Consider the following 6049-nt stretch of genomic DNA (forward strand, 5'->3'; position numbering starts at 1 on the left):
CAACATTACCATACTCACTCAAGGCTTTTGAGCGAGTAATAACTCCTTTTGAAGGACTCCCAATGATTTATTCCTTTGGATGGTTTGATGTGAATTTCCAAGCTTTAGGTGGTTCTACTTATTCTTGAGCATTGGTGCTATCTACATCCTTTTGAGATTCTATAGAGGGAGTATCATTGATTTGCAACAAGTCCAATCCTCCCTCAATATCATCATCATCATCTTTCCTAGGCAAAACAACTTGAGAGCCAACATTAGTCTCATCAAAAGTAACGTTTATAGATTCTTCAACAACGAGGCTTCGTTTATTGAAGACCCTATAAGCCTTACTTCGAGGTGCATAACCTAAGAAAATACCAACATCAATTTTGGAATCAAATTTGTCATGGTGATCTTTTGTATTTAAAATAAAACATTTGCACCCGAAGACACGAAAATAACAATGAAGGGAGTTTTTCCATAATAAAGTTCATAAGGAGTTTTCTTAAGCTTTGGTCTAATCAAAACACGATTAAAAACATGGCAAGCCGTATTGACGGCTTCCGCCCAAAAATATTTTGGTAAATCAAATGAGTTTAACATAGTACGTGCCATCTCTTGTATGGTGCGATTTTTCCGTTCAACAACACCATTTTGTTGTGGTGTTCTAGGAGCGGAAAACATATGAGTAATACCATGATGAGCACAAAAATCATAGAAAAATTCATTTTGAAATTCACCACCATGATCACTTCTTATTTTAACAACTTTCAAATCTTTTTCATTTTTAATTCTTTTGACATGATTAGCAAATTCTTCAAAACAATCATTTTTCTTTGCAAGAAATATTATCCATGTATAACGAGAAAAATCATCAATAATCATAAAAACATAGTGTTTGCCTCCAAGAGAGGTAACACACATAGGACCAAATAAATCAAGATGAAGTAATTGCAAGGGTTTAGAAGTCGATACCTCATGGATGGATTTGAAAGAAGATTTTGTTTGTTTACCTTTGGCACAATCCTCACAAATTGTATCTTTTATGAAGTGCAAGCTAGGTAGCCCTTTCACAAGATTCTTCTTAGACAATTTTGATATTAACTCCATATTTGCATGTCCAAGTCTCTTGTGCCAAATCCAAGGATTTTCATCAATTGCCGCAAGACACTTCACATCTTGATTTACTAACTCATTCATCTCAAAGAGGTATACATTAGATTTGCGATTAGCAATAAAAACAATTTTTCCATCCATACTAATGATGCATTTATCCGGTTTAAAGGAAATATCAAAACCTTTATCACTTAATTGGCTAATGCTAAGAAGATTATGATTCAAACCACTTACTAAATAAACATCTTCTATTATGGGTGAAGGTTTCTTACCAAGGGAGCCAATACCAACGATTTTGCCTTTCTCACCTCCACCGAAGGAGACATTGCCTCCTTCAATCCTTGATAGGGTTGCAAATAACTCTTTGTTGCCCGTCATATGATGTGAGCAACCACTATCAAGGTACCACATCTCCTTACGTCGTTGCCGTGACGTTCCCTACAAAAGAAGAAGATGAAGGTGTAGTAGCTTTAGGTACCCATGTCTTGGGTCCTTGGTGGTTAGTAGTCTTGGTACCTTTGGGTACCCATATCAAACCATAAAAATCTTCATTGTCTTTAATTCTACAATGAGTAGAAATGTGTCCATGTCTCATACAATAGGTGCATACAAAATTTCTTTTGTATGTACGAATGTTAGAACCACGAAACCTATTTCTACCATGGTGATTGTAGTTGGCATAAGCATGAGTGGGTCTAGTCCTACAACCCTCAATTTCTAATCTTTCAATCTTTGATCTTAATTGCTTATTCTCGAAATCGAGATCTCCTAGCAATTCATCTTTAAGAGCAAGAGAGGTTGTTAGTTGTTCTAGCTTAATATCACAAGAGGCATGCAATTTTTTAAAAGAAGAGTATTCTTTAGACATTCTTTTAAATTCAAAGTTCAACTCTTCTAAAGCCATAGCTATGTCACATTGCATATAAAAAGATTCACTTTCGGCCTCGGATATTACCTCATGTTCATTTGCCATGAAACAAACATTTGGGTCATGAAGAGCAAGTTTGGCTCCTTCTTCATCACTATCCGAGTCACTTGGTTCGGATTCTTCCCATCCGGCATACATAGCCTTCTTCTTCTTGTACTTCATGTACTTTTCTTTGAGCTTGGGGCAATCCTTAGCGATGTGACCCGGTTCATTGCACTCAAAACATTTACCTACACGAGAGGAAAACTTGTTGTTAGATCGAGGGTTAAATTTTTTGTTCATTTTTATAAGTCTAGAGATTCTTCTAGAGAGATGAGCCACTTCTCTAGAAAAATCAACTTCACTCTCCGACGACGAAGATGAGTTGTCACTAGCTCCTTTGAGAGCTATGGTCTTCAACTTTGGTGACGGCTCCTCAACTTCTCGTGATGGCACTTCCTCCTTCTCCTTCCCCTTGAGCTTCTTCTCATGCACTTTGAGCTTTCCGATGAGGCTATCAAGAGCTAAGGTAGTGAGGTCATGAGCTTCCTCAATGGCCGTAGCCTTGGGCTCCCATGCCGGAGTCAATGAGCGAAGTATCTTGTAGTTCATCTCTTGAATGGATAATTGCTTATCTAGACCATGTAATTCATTGATGATATTAGTAAAACGGGAAAACATAGCATCAATGGATTCATTAGGAAGCATTTTAAATAGCTCATAATCATGCATGAGTCCACTAATCTTAGATTCCTTAACTTGGGGTGTTCCTTCATGTGTGACACATAATTTTTGCCAAATTTCGTATGCGGTTGCACACGTGGAAACCCTATTGTATTCATTGGGGGAAAGACCACAGATTAAGGCGTTCATGGCCTTAGCATTGAGATTGGCAAGGTGCCTTTCATCATCGGACATGTTCTCAACTTTGGACTTCTCTACATATTTCTTTTCTATAAGCCCTAGGATGTCAAGATCAATGCAACGAAGGTAAATTCTCATTCTAGCCTTCTAATAAGCAAAATTAGTCCCTGTGAAGAGTGGTGGTCTAGTGGTGGATTGTCCTTCTAACATATGCATATTCAAAGAAGCCTCCATTGGATCTTTTCTCTAAGGTTGTTAAACCAAAAACTGATATAGAGACCAAACTCTGATACCAATTGTTGGACCCTAGAGGGGGGGTGATTAGGGTCAAGAGGCTCTAATATGCAATAAAAATCAAACACAAGCAAACCACAAAACAAAAATGCGATAAAAGTAAGAGAGATAGGGTTAGGAGTTCGTTATCCTTGACGCGCGATGTGTTAACGAGGTTCGGCCCTCTGGCCTACGTCCCCGCTCCCCACTCTCGAGGAGAAATCCACTACACACCCGGTTTGGAAGGAGAAAGAGTACTGAAGCTGGGAAGTGAATCACACTTAAAAACAGAGAGAAAACACAGAAACCAGACTTTGAAATTTTTTCTCAGGAAACAGCAGACTCTCTGGTTTTTGCAAAACGTTAGGGCTAAAGGAGAAGAAGAAGTCTGGGGTTTTTATAGAAGAGATTAAATCAATTTAAAACAAAACCCAATCTTCCCAAATAGGATAATAATCTCCTTTACAGACCCTTATCTCAGACTGTGCCAAACACAGTTAAGTGTAAGCGCAGTTTCTGGGGTTTTTATAGAAGAGATTAAATCAATTTAAAACAAAACCCAATCTTCCCAAATAGGATAATAATCTCCTTTACAGACCCTTATCTCAGACTGTGCCAAACACAGTTAAGTGTAAGCGCAGTTTACTAGGCAAATGACCGTTTGAAAAAAGTCGCGTTTGACTGAAGGGGATTTCGGTCGTCCGAAATAATCGTTCGGTCGATCGAAAAATTTAGTCGGTCGACTGACCGAAAAACCGGTCGACCGCCAGCTGCTTTGAAAACATAGAAAACAAGCAGAGTCATCATCGGTCGACCGGCGCGGTCGACCGATATGAAAATCGAAATTTCGGTCGACCGCACCGGTCGACCGATGACCTCTCTGGAAAATACTGAAAAATGACTATGGGAGCGGTCGACCGCACCGGTCGACCGCTTTCTGATATTTTGCAGAAAACAGATTTTGACCCAACTTAAAATATTTACAAAATATTTATTTGACCTCTGAAAATTCTGAAACTTTGTAAAATGTTTTTAATATTAAAAACAAACTGCTTGGAAAAAGAATTTTGCAGATAGGTCCTCATACTTGTGAAAAATAGTATTTTGTGAAAAACGCTTAAAAACATAAGTATGAAAACGTGTGTGTGATTCCCAATAGCTTCAAGTAGAATCAGTAACTCTTTGCCTACATTCTAGCACTAGAGAGAAAATAAAAAACTAGCTAAAATCCTCATATAGAATACAGTTCTTGAGTCTTGATAGCTTTAAGTTTGATGAAGCTTCTTTATGAATTTGTTGTTCTTGAATTAACATTGCTTCATCATTATGCCTCCTCCTCCTTTGGATATCATCGTTGTAGCATATATTCCATCCATCCTCCATTAATGGCACTAACAAGCTTGATAAATGAATTTACTACATTTACACTCAATAAGCCATTAGTACCGATAATGGTGGTTGTAAAAACATCATCAAAACATAAGGGCTAACACGTTCTCCTCCTGCAGCTATTAGAAGATAGCAAATGGGGAGCAAAACAGTTCCTTAAGGCAAGGCGAGAGCTTCACATCCACAAATGCTGGGAGTTCTTTAAATGCTTCCCCAGCTTCTATGGCCATATAATATCATGTCTCAACTGAATAAACCAGATACAACTGAAGTTTAAAATAAATGTGAAGTATCCTAATAATACAAGTCAACTAAAAATTAACTAAGGCACACAGCCTTTATAAGATGAAATACAAAACTCTAAATGTCCGAAAGAAAATATCAACTATGATGGATTCTCATCTATAAAAACATGTGACGACAACTATGCTGAAAGTTCGTCATCCTGCAGCTCTCTAGAACTCTGAGCTGCTGCCTGAAAGTAATTGGAAAATAAAAAAAGAAACAACAAAAGCGTCAGAGCGCTACAGCAAGATCAGATCCATCCCCCCAAGGGAAGGGCTACTAGATATGATAGAGGCTCTATCTATTAAGTATAGTCTACCTAGATCATTTACCATGTATCTAAATGGAATTAATATTTAGAAACCTACAACACAAGACGTAGTATGTCGAGTGAAATAATCCAAACAAGGAAACTCTCATGTATATATCATATGTCTCAAATTATAGATAACTAAATATCAATACTGATCTAAAAATAAACTATCTAAATAGAATTAATAATTAGAAACTCATAACATAAAACTGGTACGTCGAGTGAAATAATCCAAACAAGCAAACTCTCATGTATATATCATATGTCTCAAATTGTAAATCACTAATTATCAATTCTAAACTAGGAATAAAGAAAAGTAATACAAGGAATTAAATCATCACAATATCGGACCAAAAATATCTTCCACTATCCCTTGGAAGATAATATAAACAACAATATATAATCTCACATACCCACAAGAGTAAAGTACATTGGTCATATATAACTCAGCAATAAGTCATGTTCATAATGACATCCACCAAGACTCAGACTATCGGATAATTATCATAATGTAAATCCTTACAAAGTTTATAATTCATCGCATTATCATGCGGGACGGACTACCAATAGTGTACACGGCTCATTAGTCTTATCGCATCAACGTGTGAGACAGATTACCAAATTAAGACATCCTAGGTATTCATCAGTTAAACATATTAAATCTTGAATTAACTACGGGGAAAGGTTTAGAGGAAGATGATTTTACCTTAAATGTCGTGTTGAACTCCTGAACATGTGCGTGCAAGATCCCTCTTCACCAAAGTCGCAAAATCTCATCTTCCTCTCGACAAACGCCTCAAGAACTCTCCTAAATCTTACAAATTATGATTAGGATTTGAGAGAGAGGAAGAGGGGATGCTAGGGTTTGGAATACTAATAAAAATATGTGTTTTTTTGTGTGTAAATATATATATATATATATA

The sequence above is a fragment of the Asparagus officinalis genome, chromosome 3, assembly GCF_001876935.1.
Source record: "Asparagus officinalis chromosome 3, Aspof.V1, whole genome shotgun sequence".
In the NCBI taxonomy this organism is placed as follows: domain Eukaryota; kingdom Viridiplantae; phylum Streptophyta; class Magnoliopsida; order Asparagales; family Asparagaceae; genus Asparagus; species Asparagus officinalis.